Source organism: Castor canadensis, chromosome 4 (genome assembly GCF_047511655.1).
Source record: "Castor canadensis chromosome 4, mCasCan1.hap1v2, whole genome shotgun sequence".
Classification (NCBI taxonomy): Eukaryota; Metazoa; Chordata; class Mammalia; order Rodentia; family Castoridae; genus Castor; species Castor canadensis.
In genome coordinates this window covers 13,895,425-13,915,828 of record NC_133389.1, presented here as the reverse complement: position 1 = coordinate 13,915,828, position 20,404 = coordinate 13,895,425, and positions in this window count along the sequence as shown.

Below are 20,404 nucleotides of genomic sequence, written 5' to 3'. Positions count from 1 at the left end.
GCTAAATTCTTATTTAGAAGAGCAATAAAGTAAACTAAAATTAAGACATTCTATTGGGAGATACTAAAGAAGACAAATTAACAAATCAATAAATTCTTACTTCAGGAAGAAGCTGTGAGATATTTTAAATGTACTTTCTCACTCCTGTGCACAAAACCTGTCAATAGATTCTGATAACACTCAAAATTAAATCCAAATAAATACTCCCTGCTATTTATTGAAATATGATCTACAGAGTGACCACTGACTCCTATTATTGTGATTTAGATATGAAGTATCCCCCTAAAGACTTATATGTTGAAAGATTATTCCCCAGGTGATGGCACTAACAAGAGGTGATTGGATCATGAAGGCTCAGACATAATCAACAGACTAATCCACTGATGAATTCATAATTTAATGGTTTTATTGGGAGATGATATAAACTAGAAGGGGGGACTAGATAGAGGAAGTAGTCACTGAGATCATGCCCTTGAAGGGTAGGTTTTGTCCTTGGTCCCTCCTGTCTGTTTCTGCTTCCTGACCACCACGAGATGATCAGCCTTCTCTGTCACATGCCATGATGTTGTGCCGCTCCAGAGGCCCATACTGATGGTACCAGCCAACCATTGACTGAGGCCTCTGAAAGCATGATGAAAATAAATCTTTCCTCCTTTAAGTTGTTTTCTCAGGTATTTGGTGACAGTAATAGAAAAATGACTAACTCACCACTCTCACCTCAAGCTTGTCTCTCACTCTTACAGTTCTCTCAGCTGCTGCACCCCTTGCTTTTGCTCTTTGAGGGTCATGTGCCTCTTTTCCTTGCTTCTTTCAGGTCTGGCTAAGTACCAGCTGAAGAAGCCTTCCTAATAATCCAGTACATAAGATTACCCTATCACACTTTGTCTCCTTACCTTGCTTTACCTTTTCTTCAGAGTCATTATGTTATCATTTAGTACTTGCCACACTTTGATTTCATGCTATTTATCTGCTTGTTGGCTTTGATTCTTTATGCAAATATTCCAAAGGGAAGGCTTGTTTTTTTCATAGCTGTACTAGAATCTAGTCCATAGTAGGCAATCAGTACTTATTTACTAAAAAACTTAATGAATGAATAATGTTTAACCTTCAGTAAATATTCAATGAGATCCTAAAACTCAAGAGGTTTTTTAAAAACTTGATCAATTGATTCATAATTCTTAAATACTAAAATTTGAATACTTATAATTTTTGAAGGAGAAATTATACTTATGGGCAATTATTCTAAAAAAATTGAATAAATAATCAAATATATGTTTATGAATGATCACAGGGTTGATCATAAAGCAGAAAATAGAAAATTTTAAGTCAATTAATCAGAGCTGGGTTTTATAATTTATGGCTTATGAAATTAGAAGATAATCTCCTTGGTAGAGATAGTACAATAAGTGGAATATTTTTAAAAATTACAGTATAGGGTTATTAAAATATATGGTTATGTGTGTATTTGTGTACGTACAAAACATGTCTGTAAGCATATATATGAAGTACTTTTATTGATAAGAAATAGCATCTCACCTTCACTTATTTTTAATCATTCTCTTATCATCACATTGAATTATTAATATGAAAAAAGTACATTGATTTTGAAAAAGAAAAATAATATTTATTCCAATTCTTTTATTGTAAAGTTAAAACAGAGTCTGAAGATAAAAATTATATGTGCCTGTCTGTGTGCTTAAGTTTTGAAAGCAGGATAAAAAGTTTATCCAATGTAATCCATCTGGGAAGCGGAGCAGGTTTGGTTTTACTGAAAAGTTGGAAGTTGTTTTATTTTTCCTGTTCCAAATAGCAATTTTTTATGAACCTCAAGCTTAGCTGTCAAATTGCCTTTTGGCAAGATTATTTCAGAGGAAAATGCACTGTGTAAACAGAATACATCTATCACAGAAAACTCATGCAGCAAAATGAAATCACACGAATAATCTCTGTAGATAGATTCTGGTGAAGCTTCTTACTCATTTTAATCCAAATCAAACCTATATTAAAATATTAATGCAAGGATTAAACCACATAAATACTGGTTCAAACTGGAGGAAGATTTTTAAAAAGGAAAAAAAAATAAACACAAGATGACTATTCAATCCTCAGCCATCAAACTTTAACTTCAGGATATGAGCCCTTAAGAGAGAGCAATTTTCATAAACCAATAATCACAAAGGAAAAACTTCTCAAATGATAACACTAATAATAACTTGGGTTTATTTACTGCAACTGAAAATAGCTATTTATTGTTAAATTTAAATGGCTTATGTTTAAAATACTTGTTTGAATTTTATTCCTTGGTAATTGGAAGTGAATTATATAAACGCTGGGATAAAAGAGTTTGAAGAGTTAAATATTTGAGAAGTTCAGTTTTGAGACACCCAAACTACGAGAATATGGGAGATTATGTGGTATATTTAAGAGAAACATGGAGAGTTAGCCCAGGCAGACTCTGCACACAGAGAGAGGAGCCTTCTGATCCCATATAGGAACATGGTTAGGCAAGTCTAATAGTTGAGCAAATTAAAACAACAAAAGGCAGCATGACCATGGTGAAGGTTTCAGGTCCTGCAGTTTTGACAGGGATTTGACTGTGAGCAGCACAGACAGAAAGTGGATTGCACAAAGCTTAGCCAAGAATAACTGACCAGCCCACAGGTGGATCCTGCATTACCCACTCCATCCTCCCCACCATTCCCTTTTGCTCACTCTTTTATCTGCACACTGGCTGCATTTTCTTGTTTCGTTAACGCTCTATTCTTAGTTTCTCTATACGGATTTAGAACTTTCTACTGCTTTGTTATATGTGGACTAACTCTCATTTATCTTCTGTTTCTACTTTGATTAGCTTTTTCTTTCCATTCTTTAGGAAAGAAAGGTTGTGCTTCACCTTTCTCTCATTTTTAATTTTTCTTCTTTATAAATTCTGCTTTCTAACACATTTGAAGAAAAAAATTGTCTTAACTCCATATAAAAATTTATAATATATAAGTCATGTTTTATTTGCTTCTTAAAATTTAACTTTTAATACTATTGGGTTTTTATTTGTATTAGATTCTTGTATTAGATTCTTGTTAAATTCAATTTTTATTATCATAAATTAATTGTAGGAAGTTTCATTGTGATATTTACAACATGCATATAATGTAATTTGATCAAATTCACCCCACCTATATTACTTCCTTAAATGCTTTCCTCCCCCCAACTCCCTTTTTAATAGTTTTTGGTGGAAGTCATTATGCTATTTTCATACACACATACACATTTCTGTAAGATTTGCCATGTAATTTTCGTTTACCTTGTTATTAAATTTTACCTTTAATCTTCTTATAGCTATCTGCCTTCTCTTTACCTCCCTATTTTAATCTTCTTTCCTAGTTTTTTCTTCTCTTTCACACCCCTGCCCTGGACTACATTCACACATAATTTTTAAATGCTCTATAGGAATGTTTATACAGAAAGTGGCAGTAATGTTGACCTTCACCACCACAAACAGGAGACTTTGGAAGCACTCACTCCCACCACTGTCTGGGAAGCTTCCCCTTGGCTCCCCCTTATAGATTTTCTAGTCTACTTAGATCTGGCTCTTCAAAACCCTCATCTGGATACCCCAATTTCATGACTGGCCATAATTCTATTAGTGTGGCTGGCATTTGTGATTCCCAGGATGGTGTTTCCTTTTTATTCTCATACCATCCAGTCTGTACCTGAACAAAACACATTTAAAATCTTTCGTTTCTGATATACATGTTATTAATTTTGAGACAAACAGCCAAGGAAAAAAATAGGATGCAGCAGGGCTGAGAGTTCCTACTAGAGTTGAGACACTTTAGATAACACCTGTCTAGGAAGTCTTGTCCTTGGTAGAGAACCAAGGTGTTGACCAATGGTGTTGAGCTGCACTTGGCTACATGTCAAGGGGAAATGTGGTCTCTTTTAGTACCTTTAACTCCAAGTTGGTTTCCCAACTTTTGTAGTGCAGTACAAACAGACCCCACTTTTTGTATCTTCTAGAGCTCTCCCCAAATCCCTGCTTCTCATTATATAGCCCGAATAGAATCTGTTTAGAACATTTTTCTTAGATAACAGTGGTAAACCTGCTTGATGGTAATCTTCATTTGCTAGGATTTGCACTTGGCAATTTGGATCTTCCTAGAATGTTATTCCCTAAGAAGAAGGAAGGTTCATTTCCTTAGACACGGACCTTGCTGTCTGGTGTGTTCTCATCTGGAAGAGTCCTACATTGGGCTTCTCTATCTCTGGAAGTGCAAGCCTGGGGTGGTCGAGACCCTGAAACTCCATGACTAGTATTCAGTTTGTTGGTGGAAACTCCAGCATTGGACACCATCCTGATCAAGTGTCTTGTGTTCCCCAAATGAGTTCTCACACCTTTAAGGTAGTTCTCTATTTTTCCTAATTTGTTCAACAATGTCTTATATGTAGATAATAATTTAAGAAAGTCAATGTGTACTTTTAAATAGCAGAGTAACTTTCCTTGTCTTTTTCCCTTATGGTAGGCAGGTGAGGTTAGGGATAGTCTGGGACTGCTCCCCCCCTTGGCTCAAGAGCTCCTCCCCCTAGCCCACAGGTGAGAGGAGCCAGGTAGTGACATATTGTCTCCCCACCTCCAAGTTCAAGGTGGTGTAAAGCTGATCTACCAAGAGACCCCAGTCAGTTCTTCTTCTTCTCTTCCCTCACCTGGCAGAACAGGTGACTCCCCTTCCCTCAATAAAGCTGTTCTACCTCACTCCACCCAGGTGTTCTGCTTGGATTCTTCCATTTGGGATGGAAAGACCAAAATATTCTGAAAACCCCATTTGCTAATAACATTTGTGTAAAGCCAGCCAGGAGCAGAGGGGTAAGATCCCAATATGCTATATCTGCTACAGCCCATCTTTCTCTGTCCTCTGGTCCCACATGTCATCATCTGATGTTTTGGAACCAAACACCATCCATGGTTTGGGTTGTATTGGACCCTCACATTAGGACATTCACCCAAAGCTTGGGGCTCACTCAGAGCCCCAGTGCAGGCAGGCCACACCCTGATTGGCAGATGCAACATTCACCTGAAGGACTCATGAGCTCCTGTGAGCACCCCAAGCATAGGGCTCATGTCCAAGTTCCCTGGTCCTGCCTGGGAGATGGGCTACATTAAAGCTACCTGCCCCTTTCATAACCTTACGCTCTCCAACCCTTAACTCCCTCCCCAGTCCTTTCCTTCACTGATAATAGTTGTGCTGTGGGAATCCTACTCCAAGGTCTCTAAAGCCCCCAAGGCCAGGGACAATTAGAAAAGCCCCCATCATTCAAGCTAGGTTTCTCCACCCCCACCCTCTCTTTTCTTCTTCTGTTTCTCTCCTAACAGGTGGTTTTAAGAGAGCAAATGGGAAGTGCACCTCACTCAGCCCATCCAACCACAGGACTTTTTTCCCTTTTTAAAAAGGGAAAAAAAACCAAAAAACCTGGCCTTCAGAGAGGCTGACTGACGCCTGCCCTGGAAAAGACAGGAGCCACTGCACAGCTGCTGGGCGAGCCAGGGAGGGAACCACACAAACAGGGAGAAAATGCACTGCTACGTGTGGATTGGGGAACTTGTATGCTCCTACACTTGCCCCTGAGGGGGTAAAAAGACAGATGTTCAGACCTGTCAGGGAACAGAGCCTTATTGCCCCATCCAGACCATCACATACCGACAGGACTTGGCAGGTGCACACAGCTTTCCAGCTCTTCCCTTGAGGTGGTGCATGCTGTTTGGGGGTTGCACATGGTTTCCTGGCCCAACCCTTGGAGCAGATGGAAGTCCCACTTCCAAAGGACCAGAAGTTATGGTCCACAGGAGCAGAGTGGGCTGCAGCCATCTGGTAGGATCTCCATCCCTGCCATGCAGTGGGCTGTTGGTGTGGGACCTCCAGAACACCTGCCAGCATCTGGCAGCACCTCCAGGGTCCCACCCCATGGTTCACTGCCCAGTGCTTTCCTCCAACCCTTTCCCTTGGTCCTATATGTTGCACAGGCCCCAGCCCTGCTTCTTAGCTGGAGGCCCCACCTAGCTACCACAGAACACTGACGTGCAGTGGTAATGCAGAGACTGTGACCACAGAAGAAGCAGCGGTGGTGGCATGTGTGCTGCAATAGTTACAGCCATGGTTACAGCATGCAAAAGGGGTTACAGCACATGTGTGTGCACGTGTACACACTTGGGCCTTCTGCATGGGCCAGCAGCATCTGCCCAGCAGCTTCCAGCTGGAAGGCTTCAATGCCTGAGCTGGCTAGAAGAGGGAATGCAAAGGCATGGCATCTCCACCACCAGCTGGAAGGCCAGGGAGGCTTGTCACCAGGGACAAGGTGGGTGATAGCTGGCAGCCCACCGGGATTGCATGTTCTCCTCAGTTACATGGAAACAGTGGTGACAGGAGGGCGCTTTATGTCCCTAAGACCTCGGTCCATAGCCCCAGCTCCAGGGACTAAAAAAAATATATACATATACACACACACACACATATATAAATACACATATATACACATACATATATATACACACACACATATATACACATACATATATATACACACACATATATATACACACACACATATATACATACATATATATACACACACACATATATATACATATATATACACACACACATATATATACATATATATATATACACACATATACATGCATATATACACACACATATGTACATACAAATATAGACACACACATATATACATGCATATATATACACATGCACATATATAAATGCATATATATACACACACATGTACATACATATATATACACACATATATACACACACACATATATACGTGCATATATATACACACACGTATACATATATATATAAATATTTATGCATATATATATATATATTTTTTTTTTTTAAACAAAGGCAGGAGGGTACCACCTCTGGTGACCAAGGTCCCATTCCTGGCCAAACGGCCTTTTTCCTACCTGCAAACTTCTCTGTATTCTTCCTCTGACCCACCCCTTTGCCTGTCTACCTGCCATGCCCATCTGACCTAGACACTCCATCCCAATTCTTGCCCATGTGCTCCTTGTCCCCTTAGTCTACAGGGAGTTGAGGAAACATTCATCCTGAGGTCACATTCCCTTGTCCCAGGGCTAACAAGGACTTGTCTGCCTATCTTAGCCAAAGATTCTAAATTCCATTCCAAGGTAAAATCTAAATCAACGTATAGTTTATATCTGTGTAGCTGTGATGTTGATTGTTGCTGTCTTTAAATGTTGAATGTATTTAAATTCTCTTAAGTATGTTTTCTAAAATTAAATATAGTGCCATTTAATTAAGGATTTGACATTGGTCATCCATAAAGTTTATCTGTAATAAAAAATATTGTAACATTTAAAATTCATTTACTCTAAAGGCAAAATTAAAAGAGGAACTTATTCTATTAATAAAATGTCATTTTTACACTAAAATGAAAGTTTTAAATATACACTTGCAGTAAGGAAAACATAATGGTGCTAATTAATGCTGTCAATCACAATGATCACCCAAAAATGCTATATCCAATAAACATTTAAAAACACTCTAACTTTAACCATTCTCTGTTGGTAAAATTAGGCTTACTTAGAGCCAAGAGGTTAAAAAAATGGGTCCTTATATGTAGGTATTTTAAATAGACAATTTAATTATGGGTTTTCTTTTTCTTTTTTTTCAAACAAAACAGAAGTTTATTTCTCTTTCTTGAATTTTTTTTTTCAAAGAAGAACATTTCAAAAGCTTTATTTCTTATTATCATATTATTATTACTGTACTGGGTTACATTGCGACATTTGCACAGCTTGTTATACAATAGTTTTTTTTTTCCTTTTTCTTTTATTATTCATATGTGCATACAAGGCTTGGTTCATTTCTCCCCCCTGCCCCCACCCCCTCCCTTACCACCCACTCCGCCCCCCCACCCCAATACCCAGCAGAAACTATTTTGCCCTTATTTCTAATTTTGTTGTAGAGAGAATATAAGCAATAACAGGAAGGAACAAGGGTTTTTGCTGGTTGAGATAAGGATAGCTATACAGGGCATTGACTCACATTGATTTCCTGTGCGTGGGTGTTACCTTCTAGGTTAATTCTTTTTGATCTAACCTTTTTTGTTTTAAAATTAATAAAACTTTGTTCTCTATAGCTCAATGTGACATCACAATTTCTAAACTTGTTTAAGGTTCTTTCCAAACCACAGATCTGCAAGCAGCTGGGTTCTATGGGATTTGAATTCTTGGCTTTCTAGGTAATAACAAAGCCCCTTTATGAGGCAACACAGGATCTAATTATAAATACCTGGAATAAACTGGACAATAACATTGCCTTTCAAAGCTTAAATGTTTATTGCCATTTGTCCTTGCCCTGGTAGTCCTAAATTTAGATAAGCTTTTAAAACTAAAAGACAGGACATTATATTTAAAAAAAAGTTCTACAGCCTATGACTAATTCTCCAAAACTATCAAGTGATGTCACATTCAAGGAGTCTAACAAAACATTTTAAATCCCACCTGAGCTTGCTTCAATTATTTGGCCTTTTAATTAAGATGACTAACACATATGGATACCTGTCTCTTAGGGAGAAATGTCTTTTATTCCTGTAACAGATTGCTATTTTGAGCCTGCATGTTTCATGTAACATGTCTTTGTCTATTTGAGAGACTCTTTAGAGAGACCATGTGGACACGAGGAATACCACCACCATGATGATGCTACTACATTTCCAGTGCCATCTTGCCTGCCACTCCCTAGGGATAGGAAACTCATGGGTGACACCATCTTGCCATCTTGTTAGAAAATTATAACTAACTTGTGGTTAAAATTCTCTAGATTAATACAGATTTTATACATGTTGTTTTTACTGTGTTGGTCTGTTAAGGATTGAATGAAGGGCAGAGGGCTTGTATTGGAGATCTGTTGAGAACTACTTAGGAGTCTAGCTGACTAATGTACTAAAGATAATGACAAAGAAATGGTTTGTTTAATAAGAGTGCACTCTAAATTAATGTGATTACTTTATGTGTCATTGTGTGTTTTTCTGTGTATGTCTTTGTCTCCTACCAATTGTGGCCATTTAATTTTTACTTTTTTGAGCTCATTATATGCACTTATATTCTTTGGCATGCTTAGATCAAAACACATCTGTGTGTGTGTGTGTGTGTGTGTGTGTGTGTGTGTTTAGATATCTTTAGGATGGTTCTCAAGTTGCTTTTATAAAGTTAATGTGCACAACTGTCTCAAAAGTTATCTAAAATTCTAATACCAATTAGGCCTATTATCTGCCTTAGTACTAAAAAAAATTATAAATAATAATCTCAACATGTTTCATTATATAGTTAGTGTAATTTACATTTAACTCCTTTATGATTAGTTTGATTGACCCATGTGCTCTTGTAGATTTCTCTTATTCAAAGAGGATTTGATTTTCTTCCTAAATTTTTTAAGGTATAAGGTTGCTAAGAGTTTTATTAAAAAAAATGTTATTAAAATTTGGGTTTTTGCAAAGGTTGTTTCAAGATACAAGTTAAGGTCTTAAAGAACATAACTTTATATGTTATATAAAGTTATATGTGATTGGGTTGGTTCTAGTTTGCCTAGAGAGTTTTCTAATGTCAAAATTTAAGATACTAATGTGTGTTCAAAGAAAATGGGTTTCTGTTTTATGAAAATAGCTATCAGGATTTTTTAGTGCTATAGACTGGTACAAAATTTTAGCAAAATCAAACAAAAGCTCATTCTCCACATGGGATGATAAAACCTTAAGTTTTTAATAGTCTACAGAAAAAGTAATTAATCCTAAAATATTAAATTATGCACATCATTAATGGCCAATGACTGAGCCTGTTATTTTTGGGCTCCTGGGGCTATATGTAGGACAACAACAACCTTGCTCTGTGTCCCAAGTCATGCTGTCAGTTAACATCAGCAGTCTAGGATGTAATTTCTTAACAACATCCAAGCCGTGGTTCTCATTCATTGGGTCTCTTAACTTTATGCTTACCGCCTTATCTCTGTTTCTGTATATAATCATTTGAGACATTATCTTAATTCATTCATTATTTTTAAAATATTTACATGTTCCCCATTTTTCTCAGTTTACAAGCTACTTCAACCCCATGGCCTGATCTAAAATCTGACCATGAGCAATGGGTTTGTATCAGCCATGTTTACCTTGGTGCAATTTGGATATGTTACTTGATTTTGTACTGGTTATAACAGATCATGTGAAGATGTTTTCCTCTTAACACTCAGCAGATTGTCTTCCTACATACTGTTATCTTTTCATTTTACATGTTATTTTGGTATTAGCCTCTTTGCCCAGTGCATAATAGTTCTGATAATAATTTCATAGTTTAATAGTAGGGTCAACATTCAGAATCAGCATCCCATCTAGAAACCCTCATGTGGGGATGGAAGAGGCAGGCCTTTAGGAAAACAGTTGACTCACAAGACAGGGTACCCCACCACTCAATTGCTCCAGAGACGTCTGATGGCCAGGTTGGAGGGACCTGCATTGAGGCTTTTCAAGATACAAGGGGGACACCCCATAAATCTCAAAAACTCTTGTTTTTCTCTCTCCAAAAGGGCAACTTTCCTCCTTTCCTTTTCCTCTCTCTGATTCTCCACCACCCAGCATAGGGAATTCTGTTCAGCAACTGTCTTTGAGGGATGAATGGACTTCCCCCCTTCCCTTCCCTCTCTCTCTTTCTACCAACCAGCATAGGGGAAGCAAACATATTCACCTGACTGTATCCTTAAATACTGGGAGATGCTTTGATCTTACTTTTCCAAAATAAGATCACTAGTTCTCTTCATGGCCCATTTAAAACTATTTACTATCCTTTACATCCTGCCTAAACCATAAGGTATTTTTTTCTGATAACACTAAATAATAAAATCCTATGTTCAAACTCTGTAAAAATTCTTTTAAACGGTTCTAATACTGCTTGTGCCTTGTATGTGTATCTAAATGTTATAAATCATGATTTAAAAATGTATATATGTAAATAGCTATAGTTCTTTATCTAAGGTACAATCTAATAAGGTCTTAGACATTTCTGCTCTCTATGACAAATGCTAAAAGTTCTGCCATTTAGGCCTATTTGTCAGATAAACATTGGTTTATTTAACATTGGCTAAATAGTATATATGATATTGAACATCAAAACAGGGAGTATTTAAAATTACTAACACTGCCTTCTCCTAACCATTGAAAAATTTAGGGTTTTTAATTTTCAGTATAATATTGACAGTATTGACAACCACTAACTTGTTACTTTACCTAACCGATATTCAAGTTTTAAACTGTAATTAACCATGGTTACTTTAAGTTTTGTCATTACTATTCTGATCCTACAAAAACATTTACAGGCAAGCCCATGAAAAATGACTCTAACAAGTGCTTATCTATCGACCAGGACGGACATGCTTAGGTATTGGGGTCTTACGTATTTTCCTCGTAAAAGCTTTATAACTGTTGCTACTGACACTTTATGACAATGTAAAGGTGTCAGCACATCCCCTATGGGACAAGCAATTAGTTTAATTATGCCCAGCCTAAGAGCCATTTTTTAAGTAAGTTTTTTATTTGCTCAATTTGGCCGAAAAGATAGCATTGGCACTGCCTTCAGAACTGTTCAATGTGTTACTACCCCTCCTCCATGGGACCAAATCTGACTTTTGGGGAGAAACCACTCCCACATCAAGGGACAAAACTGCCAAATTGGCAAAATCCTTAGAGACAACTGTTCAAAAAAACAATTTAAGAGGAAGCAACCCCCCAAGTGGTCAGCATCCCCTAACTTCTCAGCAGAACAAGTGGCACTCAGCCACATGAAAAAGTTCAAAAGGAGTGCACAAATGAGGGGACTTCTCCAGATCCAGTTGGAGTCAATTATGCCAGACCCCTAAAAGTAACCAAAGCTGAGAGATTTTTTAAAAATGGGCTCTTACACATGTACTGAATGTTTAAGCCTTCTACACTCTGGCAGAAGGCAAACTCATTTCTTTGGCCAAGGACTTCTGTTTAAACATAGGTAATATGTCTTTTAATATTATTTAACTTCTGCGTAGGAACACTGTGAGTCCTCTTTGTACAGAACTGACTCACTAATATTTTCTCTATAATTGGACTGACACCTGCTCCCTGGTACACCTGGCCCCTAAAGTAGTCAAGCCCTTAAATGCCCACAACCCAAAACAGACGGCCATTTAACAGTTAAATATAGCTATAGATATAAACACCTATAGGTAAAGTAACCATAAGACTCTCTGTCACTTTTCAAAATTATTTTATCATTCTTGCCACATATGGAAGGGCCCCTTCTGATGCTCTTATCATTGATAATGTTCTAATGTTCAAGTCATGCTTTCTAAACCAAACTTATCTCTTCCAGAATAAAAGCCTTTAAGACCCAAACCATGACATGATAGGTCCATCAATTTCTGGAGGTAGATGAGATGCCCATGAGTAATCCTGATTGGGCTTGATAAAGATTCAGACAACCAACATCACTATTCAAGTCCCCAGGGCAGTGATAGGAAAGGGGCAATATTCCTGATGGGTAGGGTCTACAGAGCCTTGTCAGCTCAAAGCAGCTATGGAAGACTGTCCATTACCTTTCAACAATTCAAAAAAGAAAGAATTTTTGGAATATTGTCCCTCAGGAGGAGTTGGCTAGGTTGGGGCTCCCCTCTCTCGCCCACAGCTGAGGCAGGCTAGGTTGGGGCTCCCCTCTCTCGCCCACAGCTGAGAGGAGGCCAGTGGTGATCACCTCTAAGTTCCAGGTGGGTGCCTTCAGAGAAAGCTGACTGGTCTCATGGAACCTTCTAATAATCTGCTCGCTGACGGCAACATCACTGACTCCTGGCTAGACAGACTGTCTGTACTCTCCCTGTGAATACAGCTCCTTTCATGCCTTGGAACAAAATATATATTTCATATGTTTGAACACATAGTTATTGTCTCTCTTATTCACATCTACCTGTCTGAATCTTATTCATTCTTCTCCATTCTTCATGGCAAAGGTCAAGACCCATTTTGCATATGAAGTCTTTTTTGAGCATTATAATAAAATATTCTTAGCAATTTGTTAAACTCCTACTGCATTTTGAACCTCCAGCATACCACTTAATTATAGCCCATATGCTGTTTCAGTCTAATCTCTATCTATGTGTCATTTTTACCTGGTCAGAGAAAATGCAGGTTCCTTATGGAAGACACTAACAAAACTGTATCATTGAAGTTTGGAAATCTGAGATTTGGTGTGCAGTCTGCCACCAATAATTAGGGAAGTTGTTTTAATCAATGTCTTGGTTCCTTAAACTGAGGAGGTAAGAGTAGATGGTGTCTAATATAAGTAAGACTATTCATTATGCATCTGAGGTTTTTTTACAGTTCACCATAGTAACTCATTTAACACACTGTTAGGCACAGGATAAGTTACTATTCTTGACTGGTTAAATGATTATTTTAGATGTATAATGAGATTTGTGCATCCCTCTAAAATTCTAATCCTACATTTCATACAAAGTTAGGATTGAGTCAAATGCAGTGAAAAAAGTTACTCAATGAGAGCTCTGAGCTTGTTCAGAAACAGAATAGTGACCTTTTATCAGTAATAGTCACATAAAGTCATAATAAACTTAGTTGTGCTTCTTATGTCCAAATTGTAAGCCACTATACAATCTCAAATGGGTAAAGATACTATTATATTTTAATTAATAGATCCATTATGTTACATTGGTAAAAAATGAATAGAAGTCACATCAAAACCTCACCATAGTTGGAGGCACTACAGAAACAGTGTCAATAATGAGACAATGTAGATATGAATGCTTGTACATTTTCTAAAAATTTAAAAAGAAAAGAATTTTGATAGTTATAGTTTTGGCAATTTGTAAGGCTCCTTGTAAGGCTAACAATGACTCCTTGCTTGGTTTCTGATTCTGTGAAGCTCTCACTAGGATAGGATAGAGACAGCTTTCACTCTATTGTCTGCTCTATTGAGAGTGTATGTTTTCCTCTCAGTATACACTTTGGTAAGTGAATTAGTATTTCATTCCAAGTAAGTCTGGTCGGCTTGTTTCAATATGGGAGAGCCTCGTTCCAGACTATTCTTTCTTGGATTTTTTCCTTACTCTCTCCCCAGGCAGCACACCATTTTTGATTGTTGAGGTCCCCGTCCCTCTGATGTGTGTAGCAATGGAGAGGTGACTTTTTATCTATAAGCAGAAGCTTCCTCATAAACTGCAGGGCTGAATAATTTATAAGGTAGCAGTATGGAAAGTGGCACTTCACACTTCTTTCCATGTAAAATGTCACATGAATTCCAAACAGGCTAAACACTTTAGTGAGAAACAGAAACCTAAAATCACTGACAAGAGAAAGGAAAGAGAGGGTTCTGTAATGTGGTAATTATGATATTACTCAAGAAGAATCTCAATCCAAATATTGCTTTCCATTGATTAAATGTGAAAGCAAATTACAGTTTCTCAAATCAATGTTAAGAAATAATTACTATACACATGGAAAAGCATCAATAAAGCAAATAGGTGTAAGTTTTCTTCCACTCAATTTCAGTCAGTTAATAGTAAATGAATCCTGAAAAATGCATTTTTCATTTTTTAATCATCCAGTAATCCTTCCATTTAAAGGGAACCAGAATTAGTGGTTTGATATTATGCATCATATTGCCTAGTTAACATTAGTCCCTTAATCAGGAAATCTAATCAAATTGGGTCTCCAAATTCAAATCATCAAGCCATTACTTGCTCTTTATTACTAAAGATGATTAGTATGATTAAACTGAAACTACAACACATCAAACTTTTGAAAGTAGACTGAATCTTTATTTTATTTGATAATTAAAATTTAGTAAATTGACACTCTGGAAAGCTAACAATTTAGAGTTATCTTATAGTCTTAAAGTTCTTATTTAATCTGGATTTTGATAATATATCATTTTTTGAAGAACATTAAAGGAATTTAGATTTATCTGAGAAATGTGTTGCATATCTTTAAATATGTGAAATATTTCTAAAAAACACTGAGTGCATAGAAAAATACTAAGTCATGGTTATTGTTTTCAAGGGCCCATCATTCAGTCTGGACAGGGGAGGACACAGATGAGCACCATAAAAACTAGACATATTGAAATGAGTCCCATTTGTTATTAACTATGGGAATTCAGAAAGAAGAGAAACTAGACAGCTCTGGAACGGTAGTGGAAGACTTCATAAAGGATCAAAAAATTTCCAATTTTTCTCAATCAATACTTTCCCTTTCCAGTCTACCAATTAATACATAATTCTACTGGCTAAATCACTCTTGATACCAGCTATTCCTCCCCACTGCCACCATCCTGAGCTATGAGGTGCTTTGAATCCAGTCAGACATTCCTAATGCAGTATCCTTAATTATGCTTGGAATTATTCCTTGTTTGTGTTAGAAGCACCACCAAGTCTAGCTTTTTAGTCCAATGTACAAGACACTTCTCAAAGGTTTCTTACATTGTTCACATTCACAGAACAGTACATGGCATAGCCAGGATCTTACCCAGGTAGCGTGCTTCTACAGCACATGTGCTCATCCACTAAGTCACATTGTAATCATAGATAGATCTGTGTGCCTCATGTGATCATACTACTTTGAGGACAGTAACTGGACTGTGTGTTATCATTGTCTCGTCAGTACCATACCCTCATAAGATGTTTAATAACTGTCTGCTAAGTAATTTTGTAAGCTCTTTATATTTGGCTTTTTAAATGAATAAAGCAGAATTGACAAGAGAAGGAAGTGTGCATTACTCTGTCTTTTCCTTTCTTACTGTGTCATCTTTTTTCACCATAAGTGGTTGCTTAATACAGGGAAATAGCACGAGTGAGAGGATTATGATAGCATTCATTGGGTGCTTATGTTTCTCAGAACACTACTGCCTCATTGCAGTAGTGTTTTGAAGCAAGTTTTTTTAAATTTATTTATTCACATGTGCATACATTATTTGGGTCATTTCTCCCCCCTCCCCCCTCTTTCCCCTCTCCCCCTTCCCCCCTCACTTCCGGGCAGAACCTGTTCTGCGCTTTTCTCCAGTTCCGTTGAAGAGTAGAAATAAGCATTAATAAGAAAGACACAGCATTTTTGCTAGTTGAGATAAGGACAGCTATACAAAGAGATTCCTAGCATTGCTTTCGTGCACAAATGTGTTACAACCCACGTTGATTCATCTCTACCTGATCTTTACACTGGTTCCTGATCCCCTTCTTGTGTTGACCTCTGTTGGTTTAAGGTTTCTTTATTAGTTCCTCTGGAGTGGGGACATCAAATGCTTTCATGTTTTGGGTTTTCTATCTAACCCCGTACCTCCCATATACGTTCTCCCCTTGTCATGTAACCCAAGTCCTACAATATTGTTGTATTTGCCCTAGATATAAAGACCACATATGAGGGAGAACATAACAATTTTTGGTCTTCTGAGTCTGGCTAACCTAGCTCAGAATGATGTTCTCCAGTTCCATCCATTTACTTGCAAATGATAAGATTTCATTTTTTGGAAGCACGTTCTGATTCAAACAGAAAGTGTAACTGCTTTGGGCTGTCCAGTTCCTTAGAACCTGACCTCTCCCTTCCTACTGATAGACATAATGTTCTTCTCCTGTCTTTATTTTGCATGTTTCTAAACTCCACTACATCATGACTTCATAAAAATTCTGTGGTCATGGAGCATTGCCTACACAGTAGGCAAGTGCAGCTGCCAGGGGCAGCAGACACCTTAGGAGAAAACCTCCTCTGCTCATGTACATGCTCCCTGTCCTATTGGACAAATATTAAGAATTTCAAGAGGGCTATGGCAGAACTTTGAACCACGTATGTGGTGGCACAGGTCACATGTCCAAGAACTGGCTTTTTGTGTTTTCCTTTGAGTTTCTGTATGTATCTCTTGTTCCACATAATATCAGAGGAGAGAAGTGTTAGAAAGATCAAATAGCTTTCATGGTCACTCACCTGGAAAGTGACAGATCTGGCATTTGAGTGAGGCCATTGGTCTCCAAAGTCCATGTGCTAACCACAGGATCTGTTTTTTTCCACATTTGGCCCTCTTGTTCCTGTATTTGGAGATTTCTGAAGACAGATGGCACAGTTATAAGTAGAGGTCATTTGCTGTGGTACTGTAATTTATCTAATTTGCTCTCTTATTTCCACACCAACCACTCCTAAGCACTGAGTCATGACAGTAAAAATGGATTAGCTGATAAGACACAATTTCTGTCCTCAGAAAACTTAAACAAGTTTAAAAACTAAAATTTCTCTTATGAGAATTTCACCTATTTCATCCCTTTTGGTTTTCCTTCATAGTTTTATTGCTCTTAGTTGATCCTTTGCTTTCATCTAGAGACTTTTCTAGTTTCTGATATTTTATTTTCAACACAAATTGCATGGCTACCATAGTTTCCATGGTTTTTCTCTCCACCATACTGTTCTGGGTTGGAAATCTGTTGATTAATCTGAATTTTCCAGTTAAGCACAGTAGAGGTTTCTCTTTCTAAGTGTATTTTGTTGTCTCCAATAGAGATGAGACATGAACAATTCTTGATTATATCTCTACCAAAGACCTAGTGGATCCTCTCTTCAGTGGATTCTTTGTAACTTGCATACAGTGATTATGCTGAAGGAACTTTACTCCTTATTTTAAGACAGAAAGACATTTAAAATATTTTAAGATATGAGAAACTGCTAACAACATCTTTTTATTAAGGATGCATTTGGGATAATTTTGGGTTAGCTATAGGGAAAAAGCAGTCACAGCTTTCAGACACTCCTTGTGAACAAAATCTTTTAGGACAGAGAACATGTCTTGAAGCAAATTTGGTACATTATTACACATCTAGTAGGTAATTAATTATAATACTTTAAATGGCTGTGGAGGGCAGCTTGAGGCACCAATGCTTTTGGAAGCAGATTTTGCATATCTATTGACTGGCATAATAGCTAGTTTCTGAAAATATTAGTCTTAGAGGAATCATTCCACTCATACTTTACTCTTTGTAATTATGTCTGAAACTTCTGCAGTGATGAGATTTCCTTTAATTTGTAACTATCTAGAGATCATGAACCAAGTTACTTCATTTATGATGGAAAGTTCACAACTTCCCCACATGAATATACATGATCTGCTAGTTAATTCACTTCGTTGCTTTGGTTAGCAGCCATACCCTATTAGTATATTCTTATAGTCTTAAGGGCAGGGAAAAAGTACTTATTCAAAGTATATGTTTATTTCCCATCTGCCATGGGAAAGAAACAGATGAAAATAATAGGTGTGGGAGAAGGATTTAAAGGTAGAGCCTCCATTGACCTTGATTAGGGTGATTACTGTTTTGGTTTGCCAGGGTATGAGAAGATATCTGGGACAAATTTTCTGTTTCAAAACTGGAGAGGTTCTGGATCACCCCAAGTAGGAGGAGTTAGAGTAACCCTACTCACCTATTCAGACTCAAAAAGAGGAGGGCACATATAATATGACAAATAAAGTACTTTCAGTTGTGAGGAAGGGTTTTCAGCTGGAAGGGTTCTGGACCATGTGAGTGAAAATCTTTTGCTACACTTGGAAGTTGGAGGAAAATTCATTGAATGACAACTTTGTAAGATGGAACTTGATGGAGTCCAGGTATTTCATTCTTGTTTTCCTAGATCTCCTTTGAATTGGCCAAAAGGATACAAAACTAGCAGAAGAAATGCTGTTATTTCTGAAAGGTATAGAAGAGAGCCAGCCATTTGAGAGAAGTTCCAAAAAATTTCTGCTGGGTACGGAACAACTGGAGCCAAGGTGAAAAAAAAAAAAACAGCAAAGGCTATTTCACAATGTCTTCTTCTGGGAACACCATGCAAATATGGAAATTAGAAGGGCAACTCCTGACAGCCTGCTGAATATTCCTTGGTTTGAAGTGAAGGGAGAAAAGAGGGCTCACTGAGGGCAGGTATACACACAATGCTCTCAGAATCATTTCTGCTGCTGGGGGCCAGGGAGCAACTCCGGGCAGACCCTCTAGGGTGTCCAGAACAGAGCAGTGTACCTTCCCTTGATTAAGCAGAATTTCCTCCTGAAGAAGCCCCCTTCTTAGGAGAAGTCTCTACTTGCGTACTTGTCCTTGAGACCAGGGTAAACAGAAATATGGATACAGAAAGCTGTCCACTCAGTCACATGGAGAAGAAACCTAACAGAGTTGTCCTTTATTGCACTCATTTCTCATTTCTTTTAGGCAGCTGATTTTACTAAATGTGTAAAGCAAATTTAAATTAAGCAACAACAGCAGCAACAACAAGAACAAACCCTCTCCCATTTAAAATCTGAGAGCAGATTTCTAACAGCAAGCAGATGGACAGAGCGGGGACACAAGGAAAATCCTCCCACTCTATTTACTTGAAACAGGAGGGAAGGAGAGACCTCTCCCCTCTCAAGGATGTGTAAACAGCAACAGCAAGCTGGAAGCCGGTGAAAAGATTCTGTAGCTCAAAATAATGAGAGGGGCATAGGACTCAACATCCAGAAAAAGAGCTAGTTTTACAAAGATTTGCTACAAGAAATAAATTATATTGGGACAATACCTGCTTTTTGATCTCAATAAAATATAAGACAAGAGGGGCTTTTTCTATAAGAAGGAAAAGATGACATGAAGATGAAACAGTAGTTATTTGAAGGTGAAAAAAAAGAAAGGTAAATGAAGTGAAATAATTTAAGAAAATGAAAAGTAAAAATTTGACATTTAAAATGCATCAGCAGACATGAAGGAATAGAACTAACACTGCAGAATTTTTAATTACTGGATAGAAAACACCTTAGGAGTTTAACAGACCATAAAAGAAATGAGAGAGAAAAGAAACAGAGGAGGAAGAAGTAACAGAGAGAATAGATGCAGAGTTCAATATCTGCATAACTGATAGTCCTTCTGAACAAAAGACTAGAACAAATAAAATTGTTTTAAGACATAAAATAGGTAACTTTCTGAGTTAAATAAATACTTACCTTTCTCATAAAAAGAGCTCAATGAGTATCTTGAACATGGAAAATGTTATGAAGAGACCAAAGTCTAAATTTGCTCCATGGACATTTGGAATTTCAGCAATCAAGCAGAAAGAATATTAGAAGAAGACAGAGTTCTGCTATGGCACTGATGAAAAAATAGTTATCTATTAGCTAATCAAAATAAGTTATTAAAGATAAGCCCAAATATATAATTCACAATAATATTATCAGATAGCTAGTAATAAACTTAAAAGAAGTACCTTTTATACATAAGAATCTTTATGCATAATACTATAAAAGTTGACCAAGTGCTATGAAAGCCAACTGAAATAAATGGGGATTTAG